This window comes from Callithrix jacchus, chromosome 17 (assembly GCF_049354715.1).
Source record: "Callithrix jacchus isolate 240 chromosome 17, calJac240_pri, whole genome shotgun sequence".
Lineage (NCBI taxonomy): Eukaryota > Metazoa > Chordata > Mammalia > Primates > Cebidae > Callithrix > Callithrix jacchus.
In genome coordinates this window covers 51,254,388-51,278,119 of record NC_133518.1, presented here as the reverse complement: position 1 = coordinate 51,278,119, position 23,732 = coordinate 51,254,388, and the positions used below count along the sequence as shown (strand labels likewise).

The following is a 23,732-nucleotide window of genomic DNA, read 5'->3' as shown; positions in this document are numbered from 1 at the left end:
GAAGGCTGAACATTTACTATAATTCATAAAATACACATTTGGCAATTAAGATACTTTAAATTTTTATAGGATGATCAAAATATTGAAGTAGAGACAGCCCAGATTTTTACATATGGAGGCCTAATAAGATATGTTTATCTGTTTTGAAGAGCCTTGCAACCATAGGCATTTCCACAATCATTCCTTCTCATACAAGTTTGGAGCCATTAGAGACAGAAAAAGTCACTCTGATTTGGCATAAGTCTTTTGATTGTGTGGGTTCACCTGCTGAAGGATGCCTGCTTGCTGTCTAATGTTAGAATTAAATAGTTTATGTCTGGTGGGGGTCTGTTTCACTTTTTTGCCTCACTGGAACCTAACATATCCCCATCCTGTCCCAGAAGGCAGGACTAGAGCTTGAAGTCTCAGAGCGAATGAGGCAAGTGTAAGATCACAGGTAGGTTGATGAATCCCTCATGACCACACGTGCTATGTTTTAATTAGTGGAGCTTTTCTTATCTCCATGGCTGTGTTTTAATTGCCTGTGAGGCAGTCTCACTTCCTAGATGCAGGCCCACATAGGCCCTTGGAGACCCAACAATGATTTGTTGCTGCTTATCCAAAAGTTCCAAATGGCTTCCTGTTACTGCAGCTTTAACTCAACTCAGTTACAGGTAAGAGACCTATAGGTGAAAGCCAAGCTGATTTTCAGGCCCTTTTACCAACCTTTAACTGTGAGAATCCATTCCTCTTTGGAGAACCCTTTAAATGGGTAAATAACCTCTTGTATTATGCAGTCCTAATAGCTAGCATTGATGACATATTTACATGGCACTAGGCACTGGGCTAAGATTTGTACATATATATTTCACTAATTTCTCTCAACTAGATGAGGAGTGTTTTATTACTAGCTTTGATCTCAGGGACATTAAGTAACCTACTGAGAGTCATACAGCAAAAAAGGTATAGGATCGAGATTTGAACCCAGGCAATCTCACTCCAATGTGTTTGTGTGTGTGTGTGTGTATGTGCGCGCACGTGCGTGCGCACACATGAGTGAATGCATCACTTAATGACTCTATTAAATGTTTGACATACTTTGCTGTTTCATCTTCTTTACAGTCCTATGCAGTAGAAAAGGGCCCAACATAAACCCAAAGAAAGAGTCAAGGACCCCAACACAGACAAATTTCAGAACCCCTTAACAAACTGACCTCTTGTTCTCAGACAAAATCATACCTAAAACATGATATGACAAATATGAGAGGAGAGCACAGACCTGGAGAGGAAGAGTACCTGCCTGTGTGACAGATCCCTTCCAATTAGACTCTACCTTCCATCTGAGGTTACTCAGGTAACCTCAGAAAAGGGGTGGTTATTCTTCACTCCCCTTACCCCAAGATGGAGTCTTGCTCTATCACCCAAGCTGGAGTGCAGTGATATGATCTTGGCTCACTGTAACCTCTGCCTCTGGGGTTCAAGCAATTCTCCTGTCTCAGCCTCCCGAGTAGCTGGGATTTCAGGAGTGACCTGGCTAATTTTTGTACTTTTAGTAGAGATGTGGTTTCACCATGTTGGCCAGGCTGGTCTCAAACTCCTGACCTCAAGTGATCCGCCCGCCTCAGCCTCCCAAAGTGCTGGGATTACAGGCCTGAGCTACCACGCCCAGCCCAAGGGACAGTTTTTCTAAAGCTACATTTGGGGCAAAGAAAAGTGAAGAATCTCACAGAGATCTACCCAGTGGGTCTCCTGGACCCAGGAGGTGGAGAGGGGTTTGGGATCTGGGAAAGTTCAAGGGTTTCAGAAATCTACTCTTTGGGTTCCTCCACTATGAGGATCACCTTCTCAATATATCTGCTTCTCTCTGGGATGCGCATATCTGCCTCAGGCCATCATCTGCCTTATTCCCTTATTTCCAATGCCACTGATGAAATAAAAGATCGGATTGGCTCTGCAATATCCATCATCTCCATTTGGGCAGAACCCTTCCACCTTTGTGTCAGGTGCCCACCCAAGGCCCAACCACCTGCAGCTCGTGGGGCAAGGCAGGCAAGGCAGGATAAAAATGGGTGGGACATAAGAAATTGAAAATCTTGGACCTCTAGATTAAACCTTCTGCAAAACTGTTTCTCATAGAATGGGCTGGGGATTTATGGGCATTGAAATTCACGTGTCATTTACAGAGAGAAAGTACTGCAATTTTACTACAAGATTAACATTCACTCCTGTCTAGTGGCTCTTTACATTTTTGGGGGTGATTTCTCAATTTTCTCCTGGTTACATAACTTTTTGCAAAGCAAGTCAACCCAAAGTACTCTCCATCCCCTTGCAAATAAGATTTAGATACAATTCCCATGTATTCTATGTGTTAAAAATATTTTCACCAGGAAACATCTGAGGCTCAAAGTCCCCTGAAATAGGATGCCCAGCTTCTAAAGGTCTCATTTGGGATTTTTGGTTGAGGGTTTCAGGCCTTAAATTCTAATTTTTTAGTATTTTCTTTGTCATATAACCATTCTCACATAAGTTCTGAGTTATTGGTGTTTTCTGCTGGCATACAGCCTACCTAGAGGTTCTGAGCTCTAGCGACACAGCAGAATCACCCAGGGAACTTTTAAAAAATACTTCAGCCAGCAACGTACCTGAAAATTCTGGCTTAATTGCCTGGGAAGGCCTGAGCACGTTAGAAAGCTCCCCGGGTGATATTAATGTAAAGCCAGCATTCATAACCACAGTTCTCGAAGTGTGGTCCCCAACCAGCACCATCGGGGTCATCTGGAAACTTGTTAGAAATGTAAATTTCAGAGCTGCATCTGAGACCTGCTGATTTAAAAACTTTGGTAGTGGGCCCAGCTATTTGCTTTCACAAGCCCATGGGGAGATTCTGATGCATGCTCAAGTTTCAGCACCACTGGTCTACAATGAGCTGTTTAATTTAATATAACTCTTCCTAGAACCCAATCTCAAACTTTTGAACTAAGCGTTTTGGAGGTGGCCTCTTGAGTCACATTTGTCACGCAGCTTAACTGACTTTTTTAATGCTGCATTGGGCTGCCTTATTGCTTAGCAGAAGGTTAATTGTTTTGATAATTTTGGCAATCTTCAGTTCATTTATTTATGATTATTAATTACCAAAATAAAACAGCTGGTTTAGTCCCCCTCAGTGGGCTCTCTTTATTATTTCTTTTTTAATGTGATTGTTTTACTAATTGTATCAGACAGTCGTTTTTCTCCCTGCACCTGTTTCATGACATGATAAATTGGCCAGGTATTAAGTGGCTGCTGGTTCTGTCTTCAGCTGCCGTGATAAAATTTTCACATTTTTGGGGAGTAAAAGCTCAACTGTTTACCAATATTTTGAAGCTAAATATTTTTACAAACATGTAAAGTATAATGTGTTTGCCATAAAAGCAAATGCATATTTTAATCTATCTCAATAGAAACCTAGTACAGGGTATCATATAGGATCTAAAATCCAGGATGCAATGCAGTCATTGTCACCATATGGTAATTGTCTGTTTATGAGTCTGTCTTTTGCTAAATGCTGGGCTTCTGGACTGATGGTGCATATGTTATTCTTTTCTGGCGGATAGAGTGGCTGGTGTATAGTAAACCCTGAACACATGTATGAGGGAATGAATAAATGAAAGAAGCAATGATGCTGTTATGCAGCACCAGTGGGTCATGTCCAGGGCATCATATTTATTTTGTCTGGGGGCCGTTCTATAAAACACTCATTGGTGACATAATTCAAAGGTAAAAATCAAGCTGGGACATTAGAATCCTTTGGATAAGGTAACAGAATCTGGGGGAGGAAAGGAGAATGCTGCATGGGTTTGGAGGTGCTCCTTTGTTGAAATGGAGTGGATTCTCCCTCCCCGCTATGGAAGAGTAGGAAGGTTCAGTGCTCTTCTGCAAGTGAGTGGGGTGAGAGCATGCACAGTTATTATATTGATTGAGAAGGCATTAAAACGCTTTGGTGAGAAGGCAAAGTCCTTCTATCCCTGGGGTCTGAGATATCTGTGGCAGGCGGTGTCAGGGAGAGCTGGGGGAATGGTAGTCCATTTGAGCATATTTTCCCGAAGAGGCAAATTGACAATAGGTTATTTAAACTCGTATGTTTAATACTGTAATGAGAAGGCCCTGGAGCAAGTGAATTATAGAGAAAGTTCTCAAAGGTGGCACCCTGTGTCAGCCACCCCCACCAAGTCAGCCTCTGGCTTCACTGTGACTGGGGTGGGGTGTGGAAAGAGAAGTGGTTGTGGAGCTAGGCAGAGGCTTTGGAAGCTGTCTGAAAACAGCAGGTCACCTCTGGAGGTGGCCTTATGCTGGGGACCTTATACTGGGGAAGGGGGATTGGAGCTTCTAATTGTGGGATGGATAAGATGGCCCTTCTGGTAGCTCTCAAACCGCATAGGACATAGGTGAGTCTATGAGGCAGTGTAAATTAATAAGAAACATTAAGCTTATGAAGGTCTCAGAACGAAACTTTCTTCCTCTGTGACCCAGGCATGGGCACCATTTGGCAAGATGAGATGTGAAAGGCAAAGGACTTTTGAGATGAGGGAAGCACAAAAAGAACCATTTCTGCCCACTTCTAGCCCAGGAAAACAATAACCTGTTCCTTTGATGAATGATTTGCATTTGGTGGTTTCCAGATGAGTCCATTTTTTTCATGTCTTGCTCTTCCTTCATACCTCCTCCGCCCCCACCAGCCCTGAGATCATACACCTCTATTCCATCTCCCCTCACCTTCTGTCTTCCATTTCCAGTCCATTTGCACCAAATTAGCTACCAATAATCTATTAATATATGAAAATATAGCTGTATTTTGCATCCACAAAAGGGCTGTCAGCACATACTTCCATTTTCTTAACAGCCAGAAAATGAAGAGGTTCTGGTTATTATACACAGGACACCTGGCCATTAGAAGCCTCCTTCCAGTTCTTCCTATGAACCACGGCATCTCCTGCCTCAGGGTCTTTGCTGTTCCCCTATCTGGAATATTCTTCCCCTCCATTTTCACTGAGCTAATACCTACTCATTCTTCAGTTTTGTGAAAGGAAAATAAATCTTGGGATCCCCAAATCACTAAACTAAAGAGAAAAGTCAAACTAGGAACTGGATCACTCAAACCTGCCTTCCTTTTAGGTTCCTAAATAAGATGGCTGCAAGATGAAAAGCTACACCTTCTCCCATATTTTGCCCCAAAGGAAATTTCTAATGAGCTCCAATGATCTTTACCCTAAAATTTTTCTGTTAAAATTTCACCATGTCAATGTAAATTGATAGATTATCTTTACAGGTGCAGGCACCCCTTGCCCACCAGACATAAAAGCATATCGGATTGTTCCCTTGTCCCATTTTGTCTATGTTAACTTATGTAAAAATGCAGATTCCCTGCATTTTTCCTCTACCCCATTTGTATATGTCATCTTATTGTAAAATGATGCAGATTCACTGAGCCAGACAAAGGCATGAATAACTATAACTATTTTTCCTTACCCCCCTCTTACATGAAAATTGTGTACTTCTTTTTTATTTTTATTTTTAGGGAGGGAAGGAGGAAGGGAGGAAGGCAGGAAGGGAGGGAAGGAGGAAGGGATGGAGGGAGGAAGGGAGGAAGGCAGGAAGGGAGGGAAGGAGGAAGGGATGGAGGAAGGAAGGGATGAAGGAAGGAAAGAAGGGAGAAAGGGGGGAGGGAGGGAGGGAAGGGAAGGAAGGAATTCAAGCAATGAGAGAGACATTGCCGACCTGGATCTAGAGGTTTACAAGTTGATTTCTTTTTTTGAGAGAAGGAAAGAAAAAAAAAATAAGTAAAGGAGAGAAAGAAAGAGGAAGAGATAGAGGGAGGGTGAACGGAAATATTGCTTTATTCTGAAAAAAATGGGTATTAATAATGGCCAGTGTTTCATTTAAGCCTATGAGTAGGTGTGATGTGGTATTGACTTCGTAATATCCCGCCCTTTCCACTTTAAATTTGGAGCCCTCAATATCACCTTCAGAGAAAGGCAGAGACCTGTCTCCCAGGGACACGTCCTTAACTTTGGCAAATAAACCTCCTAAAATGGTTGAGACTTGTCTCGTCATTTTTCTTGATTGACAGTTTGAAGTTCAAATGTAGTAATTACAATACTAGAGCAAAATGACAATGCTAATATTTCAGTATTTGTTTCAAGTTTTAACACCACTATATTTTATGTTTCAGAAAGTACTAGCATGGCATAATGGTTAAGAGCATGAGCTCTGGAACCAGATTGTCTCACTTTGATTCTCAGCTCTATCATTTACTACTATGCGACCTTGGGCAAATTGCTTAAACTCTCTGAGCTTCAGCCTCCCCATCTATAAGCAGAGATAATACTGATACCCACCTCATAGGGTTGCTGTGAGCATCAAATTAGTTATATGTGTTTTAACACATCATTTGATTAAAAATAGAAACAATATTTAATACATTTCAAGTGCAAACATATTTAAACCTATTACTAAATAAAATGAAAATATTAATTTTTAAAAAGCCATTAAACATACATTATTCTGCTATAAATTATTTGAAGATACAATTAATAGAAATAAAATATTATTAAAAATTGATGCTGAAAGAAATGACTAAAACTTGATTAATAATAAAAATTGAATGTATAATAATTTTTGATCTTTTGAAAAAGCTGTGGTATTAACAAACCAAAAATGACAATGGTCATTATCAAAGCTCCAGAGTACTCTCTGCAAAGATGTCCAGCTATTGGAAGCTCTGGCTTGTGAATGGAAAGAAGACATTTAAACTAATGTCATAGCCTTCTTTCTGACTCTTCTATCTTCAAATAATTCCATCTCTTGATTAGTAACCGTGAGAAGATATTTTGAACATCAGAATTTCTATCCCCGACAGAATTTTAAAAAATTATGCTGAGCTAGAGTTTTGTTCAGAGAAAGTATTTCTGGTTTGTTTTGTGATTTTTACTTTTCTTATGCATAGGTGAAGATTCTAAGGCAGAGTTCTCTGTAAATGTGGAATCTGCTGCCTTTTCATTCTAATTTTTCAGATTGTGTTTGTCCTCTGTCATTTCCTCTTTTTCTTGAACAGGCTGTGGCCCTTGGGTCAAATCTGGCTGCTGCCTGTTTCTTTAAATAAAGTTTTATCAAAACAGTCACACTCAGTCATTTCTATATTGTCTATGGCTGCTTTTGCAATGCAATGGCAGAGCTGAGTAGTTGCAACAGAGATTATATGGCCCACAAGCCTAAAATATTTACTCTTTAATCCTTTACAGAAAAAGTTTTCTAATTATTAGTCTTCTATACCTTTCCTTCAAAATCCTAATACAATTTGTAATGATCTATCGTGATTATTTTATCAATGTTAATCTCTCATATTATTCTTTAAGCTCCATGAGGGTAAAACCATGTCTATTATTTTCACTATTATATTCCCAGAACCTAAAATAGTGTTGGCATATAGGTACTCAATATATGTTTGTTAATTAAATTATTTGATTATCTAAAATGATAGTTTTGGAGCAAATAGTACCTCTGGGGTAAATCTGCATTTCAGTTTAAACTTGTGAGATATAACAGTAAAGTCTAAGTGGCATAACACACAAAGTGCTCAGCATAATGTTTACAACCTGGAATGTGCTTTCATTAATTGAGATCTTCCAGACATCCTGTTGAAACCATTATGGTGGCTCTGCCACAGGGAACAGCCTTATAAATGCATAAAAATATTAGGAAGAGCATTCATTCTAGAGAATACATTTAGTAAGCACTTACTTTATGCCTGGTGAATCTACTTTTCTAATTTCATGGCTTCTGAGTCTTACTGGTCTGCCTAATTTCTGTAAGTCCTTCCTAATCACACATCTTCCAGAAAAGAAGATCAGTGGAGAAGTCAGCAGCCTTGCCAAGGCACGTGTCAGTTTTTCCTGTGTTTGCTTGTTAACCAGGACATGCATTGGAATTGTCTGGAGAACTGTTTACAAACACTGAAGTCTGGACTCTATCCTCAGAGATTCTGGTCTAATGGTCTACAGTATTCATTTTTAGCTTCCCAGGTTATTCTAACATAAAGCCAGATGTGAGGTTTTCAGTTTTATCAGTTAAGAAGTACATGGCCTGGCCCAGTAACTCACATCTATAATCCCATCACTTTGGGAGACCGAGGCAGGGCACAGTGGCTTGCAGCTATAATCTCAGCACTTTGGAAGGCTGAGACAGGAGGGTCAGTAGAGATCAGGAGTTCAAGACCAGCCTGACTAACATAGTGAGACTCCCCCATCTCTACCAAAAAAAAAAAAAATAGTAATAATTTAGCCAGGCATGGTGGTACACTCCTGTAGTCTCACTACTTGGGAGGCTGAGGCAGGAGAATTGCTTGAGCCAGGAGTTAAATACCACAGTGAACTATGATTGCACCACTGCACTCTTGTTTAGGCAACAGAATGAGATTGTCTTTAAAAAAACAAAAACAAAGAAACACTTTATGAATATGTGATCTGAGAGACTGAAGATACAGACAATGGCTAGACCATACCAATATGACAATACAACTCTGACCCACAACCTCTGTAGCAACTGGCCTGTAAGAAAACTTTCCTATTTTTGTCCCCACTTTTACAACTTAGGACCACCAGAGAAAGTCAAGTATGTTCCCTAAGCAAATCATGGAAGATGTCCTACTTCTAGTTAGACCACCTCTAGTATCTTCATGCTAACAACCTCCATCAGGGCATGCCTGAAACCGTCCATTCTTTTCACAATAAAGCCTTTCTATTCCCCTGCCTGCCTTTGAAGCTCTGCCAAAAACAAGTGACAGTGGCTGACTCCTCATTATACTAAACTCTGAATAAATAGCCTCTTTATTTTCATCTGGGTGGTTTTAGTCTATTTCCACAGTGCCACAGTCCTTATTACTGTAACTAGTATTGTAATGATTGTACATGTAAATAATGTACTGCAGCATCTCTTAAACAAGCAGAATCAAATAACAGAGACCTACTGGGATTAGCCTAGGTAAAAGCCAGATCAAATAGAAGGATTCAAGGGTGTCTCAGACAACCCAAGAGCAGGGTACAGTTGGGTCTCAGGAACCTAGAAAAGGAAGGTTGTAGGGAACCAGAACATTTTCTCTCTTTGTCTCATGTCTCTATTTTTCTCCATGCATCTTCTCCATTTTTCTTAGTTTAGGCCACCTGTCTCTATTTTTCAGCCCACATGACACAATAGACACTGCCAGCAGCTCCCAGGTTTGCATACATTTCCTCAATAAAAGGCAGAAGAGCTAGATCAACTGGAATCTCCTACTTGCAATTCCAAATCCCTAAGGAAGGATCTGCCTGGCCCATAATGGGGTGGGGGTTCCTTTTCCTGTTGCTCCTCTACTATGTGGATTGCTGGGAGGAGGTCAGTTCCCACAGGAAACGGGGAGGGTGTCTGAGGAGCACACATTAGCAGCAAAACTTTAATAATAAAAAAAGCCATGTAATTTAAATTCTAAACTTGTACCAAACCTAGTGATTTTTGTCTCTTCTGATAAAGCTTACCTAATATAACCTGTAGCTGCATCTCCCCTTTCAGGCATCTTGGGATAATTTTAACATTTTTAAGAAAAATTGTCCTTGAGACCATGATGCCTCATGGGACCCTCTCTACTTTACAAGCTTAGCCCATAGCCATGTGACAGATGTGTCTGCTCCCACCATCTCCCAATGTCCTTTTGAGATACACTTTAGCTATTACTGTTGAGGGACACCCATGCCCAAACAACAGCTATAGTCCTTGCTATCCGTTTTTGGGAAACTTGGATCTTCTTGCCCAGAAGACCTAGAGTTGGACAGCTACTCGGTGCACCCCAATTTCCTACTGTATTTATCTCCATTCATCCAAAGTGATGCTGTTTTCCCTCACTTGCCCCTCACTCCATCAATCCACAGAAACACAGAGGCAGCAAGGAGGTACTAGGGATAGAGCAAGAGAGAATTTCTTGAAGTGGAATTAGCTCAGAGCCATCCACTTCTAATCAACTCAGACACTAAATTCTGGGCGACACAAGGAGGCAATTAAACATAAGAGTATGCCTTTTGCTTTGTAGGTGAATATAAATTGCAGAGACTAGAGGTTTGAGACACGGTGCTCAAGCCAAAACTAGGGCATACTGTGCTTCTCCCAACAAATCACATACCATAAGTACAGAGGATCCATAGGATTTAGTCTGAAATTGATAGTTTCAAAGGAAGCTTGGAGAAGAACACTGCTTCAAACATTCCAGCCGCTATAACCGTGGAGCTCTGCACCGAGTCTTGATATCAAAGATTTACTGAAGTCCTGACACATATGCCATTATGCAAATAACATATTCTTACTTTTTTCAACTGTGAAGTTCAATTAACGTTTTATTATGTGAAGTCAAACAGGCGCCTACTCTTAAACTTCTAGATTTAAACAAGTAGCAATATTGTCAGTCTGTTTTGATGTCTGCTTATCTCTAAGCAGAGAGAACAGGAACAAAGATAACTGGGAGTTTAGTGTTATGTAACTGCAGAGTTCACTGTCTCTTTGCCCTTTTCAAGGTCTTGGGTACTATCTGATCTGACATTTCTCAAGCTAGATATTTGAGAACAACTTCTAAAAGATCATCTCTCCCATCTTTTTCCCCCATCCTGGAATATTTAACATGAGTTTGCAATGCGCCTGACCCTTCAGTGGAAAGGATTCATGAGGCCGTTAGCACCAGAGGACATTGTGCCCTAGCTAGTAGGAATTGTGTTTCCACCCCCCTGCTTACTAATGGTACAGGCTGTGGCAAGACACAGATATTTTTGAACCCTGATTTCATCATCAGTCAAATGGGAATAATGATAATAATACAAAAAAGGTATGTTCTTTCTACCTCACAGGGAATCAAATGATAATCAAAAGAGATGCCAATATGGACATCTAGTTTATTGGGCACCTACTGTATGCCATGTATTCTGACAGGGCCTTGGTGTGAAATAATGGAGCAAAGATAGACAAGTTCTATTTCCATATGGGCTTACTTGAGTCTACTGGGAAAATTAGATTTCAGGTTTTAAAATCCACACAAGTATAAACTTTAACTGTGACAAATGCTCCAAGGCAGAGGTCCATGGTGCTATGAGAAACTGTATTAGGGAGATCTGATTTCAGTTTGAGGTCAGAGAAGGCTTCCCCCACGGTAGTGATGATTGAGCTACAACCTAAAGGGAAAACAGAAATTGACTAGGGGAAGAGAGAGGGGAAAGCCTTCCAGACAGTGGGAATAAGATGTACAAAAGCCCTGTAAAGAAGAGACCCAGAATGAATAAAGGGATTGAAAGACATGCAAAAGGAACATTGGCACCTTGCCCTGCCACCATTATAATTAAGTATACACACTGCATACACAGTCAGAGGGGAAAATAAAAGCAACTTTGCATCTGAGATGACCATGGAAATCAGAAATACCTGTCTAATCCTCATTCCTCAAATGAATAGCACCTTGAGCCCCTTCTTGAAAGTTAAAAATAACTTTGTCCCTCATTTTATCTTTGATATCTTTAGATATATAATGGTCCTTGCAGATATGATAATCAAGTGAGAAATTTCTAGATTTTAAGCAATGAAGGTAGTAATCAGACTGATTGTAACTCCAAAGACCTGCTTTGTCTTCCTTTCAGCATGTTCCATTCTTCTGAAGGTTGAATCGTTTTGCAAGCATTGCAAGGGACATTTCTTACTGCTTTAAACATCCCTCTGAGTGCTAGTGTGGCGGGAACTGTCCAAAGTAAGGTTAGAGGGATTTAGTTGGGGCCAGCTCACAGAGTGAGATGTTGACCACCACCCCACCCGCCACCCCCCCTCAGACTACCCAAGACCGAATAAGTCAGAAACTTGGTGTTTGTGATGTGGGGGACAGGTGGTGTATCTGAAATCTGTATTTTGACAAATTCTCCAGGTGATCCTGATACACAGTCAAGTTTGAGAAGCATTGCTTACATATAATATCTCTTCAATGCTTAGCAATTGTGGTAGGTACAAATTATTATCATCCCTATTACACTAAGAAAGAACTGAAGAAGTTAAGTGATTTGCTTAAACACCCAGCTGGTGAAAGCAGAAGTTTAAATCCAGTGTGAGAATCCAGGATCTCCTGGATCTACGTTTAGTTCCCATCCAGCCTTCTCAGTTAAAATGAATGCAACGATCTGAGGAGACAGGTTTGTATGTTTGATAGGGACTCAGGGTGCAAAGCTGAGTTTGGAAGAGATTTCCTTTCAACCTAATTTGTACCAAGTAGTAAGCTGCCAGATGATGTTATTCTGCCTGGGGTAGGCCTCAGGAGGGAGCAGTAGTGCATCAGTGCTGGCTGGTAACAGTTCAGGAGAGCCAATAACACATGGCTCTTCCAAATTCTGTGTTTAGTGATGTCATGCTGGTGGGTTCAGATGGACCAGGGTGGGAGTACTTACATCACAGAAATGGCAAATGTTAAAAATTAGGGCTTAACAACCCTGCTCCCTAGAGATGGTTATTAAATATTTACCAGCACAACAAAGGGTGGAAACCGGAAGATATCAGAGACAATATCATAAAATAGGAAAGGTGGGGATACTGAGGTAGGACAGGTTCACTGTAATCAAAATTATAACTGTTGCCAGTTATAATTATGAACTAGATGTTTCTCTTATGGTTTAAGATAACTGGCAGCAGGTAAACCAGTCTTAAATTATATATTTCTAGCTAAGCTAACCAAGTCAAGATAAACACTGAATGCACATGTTTGAGACAAAATTAAAAACATTTTCAAACGGGTTTCTAGTCTCTACTAAATATAAAAAACAAGTGAGCAGGCTTTTCATAATAAAGAGCACTTCTTCAGCCGTTTTTCCTAGCATTGCTTGAAATGGCTCCTAAGAACTCTTGAGCAAAATGATAACAGATGCCATCAGCAAGACCTACAGACTCTGGAAAGAAAGGAAGTTTTACCAAGATCACATTCATGTTATATATATTAGTAAAAGTTGAGTAAAATTCTATGCATTTTTCTATAAACCCCAAAAAAGAGAAAGTATAATTATATGAAACATGGATTTATGCTGGGAGGCTTGTTTAAAATAGAATATATCTTAGCTAAAATTTGAATATATTTTGGTTTAGAAACTAAGAATGAAGACTTTTGCCTTTGGGGGCATGTAACTCCTAATATTGTAGAACTTAGCTACTAAAGCCAATCACAGAGTCACCTGGAATCTCTCTAGCCCAGCGATTCTCACACTGGAACCACTTGGGGAGCTTTTAAAAATCCTGATTTCCTGGTGCCCCAGCAAAGTAGTTAAATCAGAGTCCCTGAGAGTGAGACACAGGCAGCAGTGTTTGTTAAAGCATTCCAGGTGATCCCAAGTACGTGATTCCAATGGCAGCTAAGGTCAAGAACCAGAAACAAATAGAGAACCCCTGCCCCTTATTTTACAGACAAAAGGCCTAAAGCCCAAAGAACTTTAATGACTGGCTCAGAGCCACTCAGCTAGTTGCCAGCTAGTTTATCATTGTGAACTTTGTCAGAATCAAAATGCAGTCACTAATGTTAAGAAATGCCGACAGGCCAGGCATGGTGGCTCCCACCTGTGGCCCCAGAACTTTGGGAGGCCAAGGTGGGAGGATCACTTGAGGTCAGGAGTTTGAGACCAGCCTGGTCAATATAGCAGGACCACCATCTCTACAAAAAAATTAATTACCTGGAAGTGGTGGCAAGCATCTGAGGTCCCAGCTACTTAACAGACTGAGTGGGGAGGATCACTTGAGTCCAGGAGGTTGAGGATGCAGTGAGCTATGATCGTGTCACTGCACTCCAGCCTAAGAGATAGAATGAAACCCTATTTTTTTTTTTTGAGACGGAGTTTCGCTCTTGTTACCCAGGCTGGAGTGCAATGGCGCAATCTCGGCTCACCGCAATCTCCGCCTCCTGGGTTCAGGCAATTCTCCTGCCTCAGCCTCCCGAGCAGCTGGGATTACAGGGAGGAGGGAAGAAAGGAAAGAAGAAGAGCACCCTGATGAATAGAGCTGAGGAAAGCTATGAGGAGAGGGTTCTGATGCTTGTTTGCCTGATAACAGAAACTATTACAAAAGACTGCAAAAACCATAGCCTTGCACAAAGGCCATTGTGACCTTACACAAAAAGTACCTCTTATATTAGACAAGGTTCTCTAGAGGGACAGAATGAATGCTATATATGTATACATATATATATTCCCATATATGTGGGAATTTATTAAGTATTAACCCATACAATCATAAGGTCCCACAATACACAATAGGCCGTCTGCAGGCTGAGGAACAAGGAGAACCAGTTCGAGTTCTAAAATTGAAGAACTTGGATTCTGATGTTCGAGGGCAGGAAGCAGCTAGCACAGGAGAAAGATGTAGGCTGGGAGGCTAGGCCAGTCTCTCTTTTCAGATTTTTTTGCCTGCTTTATATTCTAGCTGTGCTGGCAGCTGATTAGATGGTGCCCACCCAGATTAAGGGTGGGTCTGCCTTTCCCAGCCCACTGACTCAAATGTTAATCTCCTTTGGCAACACCCTCACAGACACACCCAGGTCAATACTTTGTGTCCTTTAATCCAATCAAGTTAACACTCAGTATTAATCATCACACCTCTGCAAGGACGTCTGCCCAGCAACTGCCTGTCTAACCTTGGACGGGAATCACCATTGTTATTGAACTTTGTAGTCAAAGATAATTATTTCAAACCATGACATAACCTTCCTCAGTTTTTCCTTTAGAAACCCTTGTTTTACCTTCCTGAATATGCACTTAGTTTGATATGACATGTGTATTCTCATTACAATGCCTTATTCCCAAATAATTGTCTTTTCTTTTAGAGAGCCTCTCTCTCATCAATCAGTTAGCAATTATTATCTACTCGGTACTGTGGTAGGTGCCATTGAATTTAGAGAGAAGACCAGTGGGGTGGACTGTGGATCCTTTTTCTCATAATTCCAACGAGTTCTTTTGACCTGGTGAAATCATTTTAAATCAGTAGAGACTTCAGATTCCCACTTCACCATGCAAACTCCTACCCCCAGATTTTTCCAGTTATTCTAATAGCACTCTGCAATTTGTTTTCATAGCATGTATCACAGTCCATAATTGTATATTGATGTATAACATTGCTATATTAATTAATCCCACCAGTTTATAAGTTCCATGAGGACATGGATTGAGTCTGAATTTTACCCACAAATATTCATTCATTTATTCAACAAATATTTACTCTGAGTGCCTACCCTGGGTCAGGCTCTATTCTAAGAACTAGTATAGTGCCTGGCACAGAGTAGTCACTCAATAAGTGTTTGTCAGTAACGAAAAGGCAGGAAGAGAAGGTGTATGTGGAAACATGAAGAGGTGGCCCTTTACATCAGAACTGTGGTTTTCAGAGTGGTCTGCAGACACAGCATCACTTGGGAATGTGTTAGTAATGCAGATTCTCAGGCCCCACTCCAGACTGACTGAATCATGCCCCTGGTGATTCTGATGAATGCTAAGGTCTGAGAACCACTGCTGTAAAGTCAGCAGAATTGGGAGCTGATTATATGCTTCTGATTTTCTTTTGGCATCAGTTAACAAATGCTACCTTGGATCTTCCCACTAGCTGCCTCTTTGCCAGTCCTTCTTCCAAGGTCCTCCTTCCACCTGTCCCCAGGAAATCAAAGAGCTTGAAGGAACCACTCAGATTTTGACCTGTAAGGATAGCTCTTTCATTAAATTGTGGTCTATATCTTCAAAAAAAGATAGGAATGTAAAGTAGACTGAATGTAAGGCTGAAACAGAAGGTTTCACTTGGCACTATTTAACAAAACTCTTGAGAATATCCTTTTTAAATGAGTTGGCTGTGTTAGGAACCAGACATTCACAACCTCATAAATCAGGAATGGGAGTGCTGGCTGCATATAAAGTTTGGTACCACCTTGTCCTGCTGTACATGCCTTGCCAACTCCAGCCCTCAGCAACTCCCGTTTGCTTTAGTTTCTTCATCATTATGACTGCCAAGATTTCTGAAGAAAGTGTCAAAGCCTTGCTAGTGTGATTCACTCCAAAGTCACTCTGTCCAGCTTTGATGAGGTTCTCCCTGGGGCTGCCGCTCATTAATCACCCTTTTCTTTCCCTCTTCTTCACTCCTGACCAGCCACTTTCCACTCTTTTTGCCACAAGCCCCTCTCTGACTTCTCACTCTCAGTAGTGACCTTACCACTCCTCTTAGAATGTCAAGGAGTCCAATATGCTCTCTCAGCTTTCTTCTCGGCACCTCATTTTTCTGTATCTTATGTTTCTCCTTTTTTCCTCATTTTTCATTTCACCTCATAAGTAATTTACTATGAATCCTTTATTTGCCAAACACTGTCCATAATCCTGCCTTCAGGGTACATTCAAGGAAGGCTAATAATAAACATACAAGTAAGCAAATACATATATAAATATTTAATGAGACAGGATAATTATAATTTGTGACAAGAACCACAAAGGAAAGCAAGGTCTGGGCCAGGGATGGGGATAGGGGTGTGTGTGTGTGTGTGTGTATGTGTGTGAGAGATAAAGAGAAAGAAAGAGAGAAACTTCCTAGGGCTTTCCTCTTCTCTGTGGACATTCTGATTCTGCCTGGTTTGCTTCCACTGATTAAATTGCCATCACCTCTCTCTCTCTTACTCCAAATCCTTTCCTGCTACCTACAAATAGAACGGACTCTGCCTCATTATAAAATATGTCTTCATGATTCTGGGATTGGTTTACAGTTGCTTTTTGTTTCCGCCGCTTTCTTGAAACTCTGTCTTCCATTAAACTGGTCACTAGAGTCTAAATCCAGTGGCCTGGTCCTCTTCATTCTTGTCACAGGCATATCCATGTCCCTTCTGATTTAAACCTGTTCCTTCCCTGACTTCTGTGAGGTGGAGCCAAACTTGTTCTTGAACCTACCCAATGTGCTTCTCTCTTTGTTTTGCTGTCTTCTACATGGATACATCCACCTCTTTCAGGAAATTTTTAATTTTTTCAGCCAGAAGTGACCACACCTTCCTCTGATACCTAACAGCTCTCCTCCTTAACAAGTGACAGCACTTACTGGTCCTTTTGTGGCTCTTTCTTTTCCTTCCTGGGGTTGCAAAATGCCTAAGGGCAAGAGCTGTGAATGAAGCATTTTAAAAATTCTACCACAGAGGGTTTTCTATTTTCTTCATTTTAAACATTTTTTTGTATTCAGTAGGTTTTGGGGAATGGGTGGTGTTTAGTTACATGAATAAGTTCTTTAGTGGCTATTTCTGAGCTTTTGGTGCACCCGTCACCCAGGCAGGGTACACTGTACCCGATATGTAGTCTTTTATCCCTCACCACTCCCACTCTTTCCCTCATGCCCCCAAAACCGAATGTATCTTTCTTATGCCTTTGTGTCCTCATAGCTTAGTTCCCACATAGGAGTGAGAACATACAATGTTTGGTTTTCCATTCCTGAGTTACTTCACTTAGAATCATAGTCTCCAATTCCACGCACGTTGCTACAAATGCCATTATTTCATTCTTTTTTATGGCTGAGTAGTATTTCATGGTGTATATATCACAGTTTTTATCCACTCATAAATTCATGGGCATTTGGGCTGATTCCATACTTTTGAAATTGCAAATTGTGCTGCTATAAACATGTGTGTGCAAGTATATTTTTTATATAACAATTTCTTTTCCTCTGAGTAGAAACCTAGTAGTGAGAAAGCTGGATCAAATGGTAGATCTACTTTTCGTTTTTTAAGGAATCTCCACACAGTTTTCCATAGTAGTTGTACTAGTTTACATTCCCACCATCAGTGTAACAGTGCTCCCTTTTCACTGTATCCCCACCAACATCCAGTGTTTGATTTTTGACTGTGGCCATTCTTGCAGAAGTAAGGTGATATCACATTGTGGTTGTAATCTGCATTTCCCTGATCATGAGTGATGCTGAGCATTTTTCCATATGCTTGTTATTTGTATATCGTCTTTTGAAAATTGTCTGTTAATGTCTCTTGTCCACTTTTTGATGGGATGTTTTTTTTCTTGCTGATTTGTTTGAGTTATTTGTAGATTCTGGATATTTGTCCTTTGTTAGATGTATAGTTTGCAAAGATTTTCTCACACTCTGTGTGTTGATTGTTAACTCTGCTGATAATTTATTTTGCTGTGCCGAAGCTTTTTAGTTTAATCAAGTCCCATCTATTCATCTTTGTTTTTATTGCATTTGCTTTTGGGTTCTTTGTCATAAAGTCTTTGTCTAAGCCAATGTCTAGAAGGATTTTTCCAATGTTATCTTCTAGAATCTTTATGGTTTCAGGTCTTAGATTTAGGTCTTTGATCCATCATGAGTTGATTTTTGTATAAGGTGAGAAATGAGGAACTAGTTTCATTCTTCTACATGTGGCTTGCCAATTACCCCAGCATCATTTGTTGAATAGGGTGTCCTTTCCCCACCTTATGTTTTGTTTGCTTTGTCAAAGATCAGTCAGCTCTAAGTATTTGGCTTTATTTCTGTGTTCTCTATATTGTTCCATTGGTCTGTGTGCCCATTTTTTATACCCATACCATGCTGTTTTGGTGACTTATAGTATAGTTTGAAGTCAAATATTGTGATGCCTCCAGATTTGTTCTTTTTGCTTAGTCTCGACTTGGCTATGCAGACTCTTTTTTTGGCTTCATATGTATTTTAGGATTGTGTTTTCTAGTTCTGTGAAGAATAATGGTGGTATTTTGATGGGAACTGCATTGAATTTGTAGATTACTTTTGGAAGTATGGTCATTTTCACAATATTGGTTCCACCCATCCATGAGCATGGGATATGTTTCTCTTTGTGTCATCTATGATTTCTTCTAGCAATGTTTTGTAGTTTTCCTTGCAGAGCTCTTTCACATTCTTGGTTTGGTATATTCCAGGCTGTTTTTTATTTTTATTTTTGGAACTATTGTGAAAAGAGTTGAGTTCTTGATTTGATTCTCAGCTTGGTTGCTGTTGGCATATAGCAGAGCTACTGATTTATGTACATTAACTTTGTGTCCTGAAGACTTGCTGAGTTCATTTGCCAGTTTTAGAAGCTTTTTGGATGAGTCTTCAGGTTTTCTAGATATACCATTATATCATGAGCAAACAGTGACAGTTTGATTCCCTCTTAACTTATTTGGATGCCCCTTATTTCTTTCTTTTATCTGATTGCTCTGGCTAGACTTCCAGTACTATGCTAAATAGAAGTGGTCAAAGTGGGCATCCTTGTCTTGTTTGAGTTCAGGGCAAATGCTTTCAACTTTTTCCCATTAAGTGTAATGTTTGCCATGGCTTTGTTGTAGATGGCTTTTATTACTTTAAAGTATGTCTCTTCCATGCTGATTTTGCCCATTAAGCTTAATTTTGGCTGTGGCTTTTTTGTAGATGGCTTTTATTACTTTAAGGTATGTCTCTTCTATGCTGAGGGTTTTAATGATAAAGGGATGCTGGATTTTGTCAAATGCTTTTTCTGTGTCTATTGAGATCATGTGATTTTTGTTTTTAATTCCATTTATGTAGTGTATCACATTTATTGACTTATGCATACTAAACCATTCTTGTATCCCTGTTACAAAACCTACTTGATCATGGTGGATTATCTTTTTGATATGCTGTTGGATTTGGTTTGCTAGTATTTTGTTGAGGATTTTTGCATCTATGTTCATCAGGGATATTGGTCCATAGTTTTCTTTTGTTGTTATGTCCTTTCCTGGTTTTGAAATTGAGTGATTTTTCTGTCTTTTGGAATAGTGTCAGTAGGATTGGTACCAATTCTTCCTTGAATGTCTGATGGAACTCAGCTGTGAATCTGTCTGGTCCTGGATATTTTTTGTTGTCAATGTTTTAAAATTACCATTTCAATCTTGTTGCTTGTTATTGGTCTGTTCAGAGATTCTATATCTTCCTGGTTTAATCTAAGAGAACTGTATATTTCCAGGAATTTATTCATCTCTCCTAGGTTTTCTAGTTTATGGCTGTAAAAGTATTCATAGTATCTTTGAATAATCTTTTGTATTTCTGTGGTATCAGTTATAATATCTCCCATTTCATTTCTAATTGAGTTTATTTGGATATTCTCTCTTCTTTTCTTGGTTAATCTTGCAGGTCTATCAGTTTTATCTTTTCAAAGAACCAGCTTCATTTATCTTTTGTACTTTTTTTGTTTCAATTTTATTTAGTTCTGCTCTGATCTTCAGTATTTCTTTTTCTCTGCTGGGTTTGGTTTTGGTTTATTCTTGTTTCTCCATTTCTGTGAAGTGTAACCTTAGATTGTCTAAGGTTACACTTAGTAACTTAGTAGATTACTTAGTAGATTGTGCTCTTTCAGACTTTTTGATGCAGGCATTTAATACTATAAACTTTCCTCTTAGCACCATTTTTGCTTATCCCAGAGGTTTTGATAGGTTGTGTCCCTATTATTGTTTAGTTCAAAGAACTTTAAATTTTTGTCTTGATTTCATTGTTGACCCAATGCCTTAGTAGGAGGTTATTTAATTTTCATGGTTTTGAAGGTTCCTTTTGGAGTTGATTTCCAATTTTATTCCACTGTGGTCTGAAAGAGTATTTGATATAGGTTCAATGTTCTTAAATTTACTGAGACTTGTTTTGTGGCCTATAATATGGTATGTCTTGGAGAATGTTCCATGTGCTGATGAATAGAATATATATTATGCAGTTGTTGGGTAGAGTGTTCTGTAACTATCTGTTAAGTCTATTTGTTGTAGGGTATAGTTTAAGTCCGTTGATTCCTTGTTAACTTTCTCTCTCGATGGCTTATCTAGTGCTGTCAGTGCAGTATTGAAGTCCCCCACTTTTATTGTGGTGTTATCTACCTCCTTTTTTAGGTCTACTAATTGTTTTATAAATTTGGGAGCTCCAGTGTTAGGTGCATATATATGTAGAATTATGATATTTTCCTGTTGAACTAGTTCTTTTATTATTATATAATGTCCCTCTTTGTCTTTTTTAAGTGCTGTTGTTTAAAGTTTGTTTTGTCTGATATAAGAATAGCTATCCTGCTCACGGTGTTCATTTGCATGGAATATCTTTTACCACCCCTTTACCTTCAGTTTATGTGAGTCCTCTGTGTTAGGTGAGTCTCCTAAAGACAGCAGAAAATTGATTGGTGAATTCTTATGCATTCTGCCATTCTCTATCTTTTAGTGGAGTATTTAGGCCATTTACAGTCAATGTTAGTATTGAGATGTGAGATACTATTCTACTCGTTGTGCTATTTGTTGCCTGAATACCTTGTTTTTCTTTTTTCATTGTGTTATTGTTATGTAGGTCCTGTGAGATTGATGCTTTAAGAAGGCTCTATTTTGGTATGTTTGAGTATTTGTTTCAAGATTTAGAGTTCATTTTAACAGTTCTTGTAGTACTGGCTTGGTAGTGGCAATTCTCTCTGCATTTGTTTGTCTGGAAAAGACTGTATCTTTCCTTCATTTATTAAGCTTAGTTTCACTGGATACAAAATTCTTGGCAGATAATTGTTTTGTTTAAGGAGGCTAAAAACGGGACCCCCAATCCTTTCCAGCTTGTAGTGTTTCTGCTGAGAAATCTGCTGTAAATCTTTCCTTTATAGGTTACCTGGTGCTTTTGCCTTAGAGCTCTTATGATTCTTTCCTTTGTCTTTACTTAGGCAACCTGATGGCTATGTGCCAACGTGATGATCTTTTTGCAATGAATTTCCCAGGTGTTCTTTGAGCTTCTTGTATTTGGATGTGTAGATCTCTAGCAAAGCCAGGGAAATGTTCCTCAGTTATTCTCTGAAATTTGTTTTCCAAACTTTAAGATGTTTCTTTTTCCTCAAGAACAGTAATTATCTTAGGTTTGGACATTTAATATAGTCCCTAACTTCTTGGAGGCTTTATTTTTTTCTTTTTTTTTCTTCTCTCTTTGTCTTTGATTTATTGGGTTAATTCAAAAGCCTTGTCTTCCAGTTCTGAAGTTCTTTCTTCTGCTAGTGCAATTCTATTGCTGACTGTCCAGTGAATTTTTCATTTCTCTAAGTGTGTCCTTGATTTCCAGAAGTTGTGACTGTTTTTTATCTATGCTGTCTATTTTGCTGAAGAATTTTTCTTTCATATCTTATATCATGTTTTTTTTTCTTTAAGTTGGACTTCACTTTTCTCTGTTGCCTCCTTGATTAGCTTAATAATTGATCTTCTGAATTCTTTTTGTGGCAATTCAGAGATTTTGTTTTGTTTTGGATCCATTGCTAGTGAGCTGAGATGATCTTTTGGTGGGGTGTTAAAGAACCTTGTTTTGTCATATTACCAGAAATATTTTTCTGGTTCCTTCTCATTTGGGTAGACTATGTCAGAGGGAAGATGTGAGATTCAAGGGCTGCTGTTCAGATTTTTTTGTCCCATGGGGTGCTCTCTTGATGTGATGTTCTTCTCCTTTCCCTAAGAATGGTGCTTCCTGAGAGCTGAACTATAGTAATTGCTTTTGCTCTTTTGGATCTAGCCACCCAGTGGAACTACTGGGCTCCAGGCTAGTAATGGGAAGTGTCTGAAAGAGTCCTATGATGTGATTCATCTTCAGGTCTTGCAACCATGGATACCAGGACCTGCTCTGGTCAAGGTTGCTGGGAAGTGAAGTGGACTCTGTGAGGGTCCTTGGTTGTATTTTCATTAGTATGCTGGTTTTATGTTGGTTGCTCTCCAGCCAGGAGGTCGCACTTTCAAGAGCATATCAGCTACAGTGCTATAGGGAGGATGCAAACTTGTCCTAGGGACACCTGGTTAAGTATTCAGGTTTCTCAGGCAGTGGGCAGGGCCATAGAGCTCCCAAGAGATTAGACCTTTGTCCTTGGCTACCAGGGCAGTTAGAGAAAGAACTCCAGGTTGGGGCAGGGATAGGTGTGTCTGAGCTCAGCTTCTCCTTAGGTGGGTCTTGCTGTGGCTGCTGTGGGCGATGGGGATGTGGTTCCCAGTCCATTGGAGTTATATTCCCAGGGGAATTATGGCTGCCTCTGCTGAGTCATACAGGCCAGCAGGGAAGTGGGAGAAAGCCAGCAGTCATAGGCCTCACCCTGATCCCACACAGCCTATAGTCCTAAAGTCTGGTCTAACTCCCACTGAACCCCCCCAACAGCACCAAGTCTATTTCTAGGCAGCCAGTGACAGGGCTGAGAACTTGCCCCAGACCACGAGTGTCCCCATTGAGAAAGCAAACAGATGAAGAGGTTTTCGGTGTCTCAGGGAGCCCCCAGAGGTGATCCAGTTCCTTCAAAGGGTCTCTTGGCTTTCCTGCTATGTTCCTGTGGTTGTTCTTGGGAAAAAAGTTCACAGTGTGAGTCTCCACACACTGCTCTGTCCATCCAAGTGGGAGCTGCAAGCTAGTCTTGTCTCCTATCTGCCACTTTAATCCTTTGTCTACCACAGAGTTTTACCATTGGAGGCACTCAATAGCTGTTTGAACTGGACTGCTGTTAGCTTAGCCATGGTAATTAGTAGATATTCTTAAGTAATATCTTAAATATTTCTTAATTAATTTAATGCATTCGTGCATTTCATAGATTTCAAGGCCTAGACACTGGGAATTAGATGTTTCAGCTGAGGATGAAATTGATTCTTATTCCAGAAATAAGTGAGGCCCTGCTGCCCATGAGCAGAATCTGTGTGCTACCATAGCAACACACAGCGTTGCTTTGCCTTAGTCAATATAAATTAACCTTTTAAAAAATGTGACTG

At 39.9% G+C, this 23,732-nt stretch overlaps 1 long non-coding RNA gene across 1 annotated transcript in view; it reads left to right on the top strand.

Moving 5' to 3' along the window:
* Positions 1 to 23,732, top strand: part of LOC118148805 (uncharacterized) — a 240,638-nt gene that overhangs the window by 112,193 nt on the left and 104,713 nt on the right. The gene's annotated exons all lie outside the window — the stretch shown is intronic.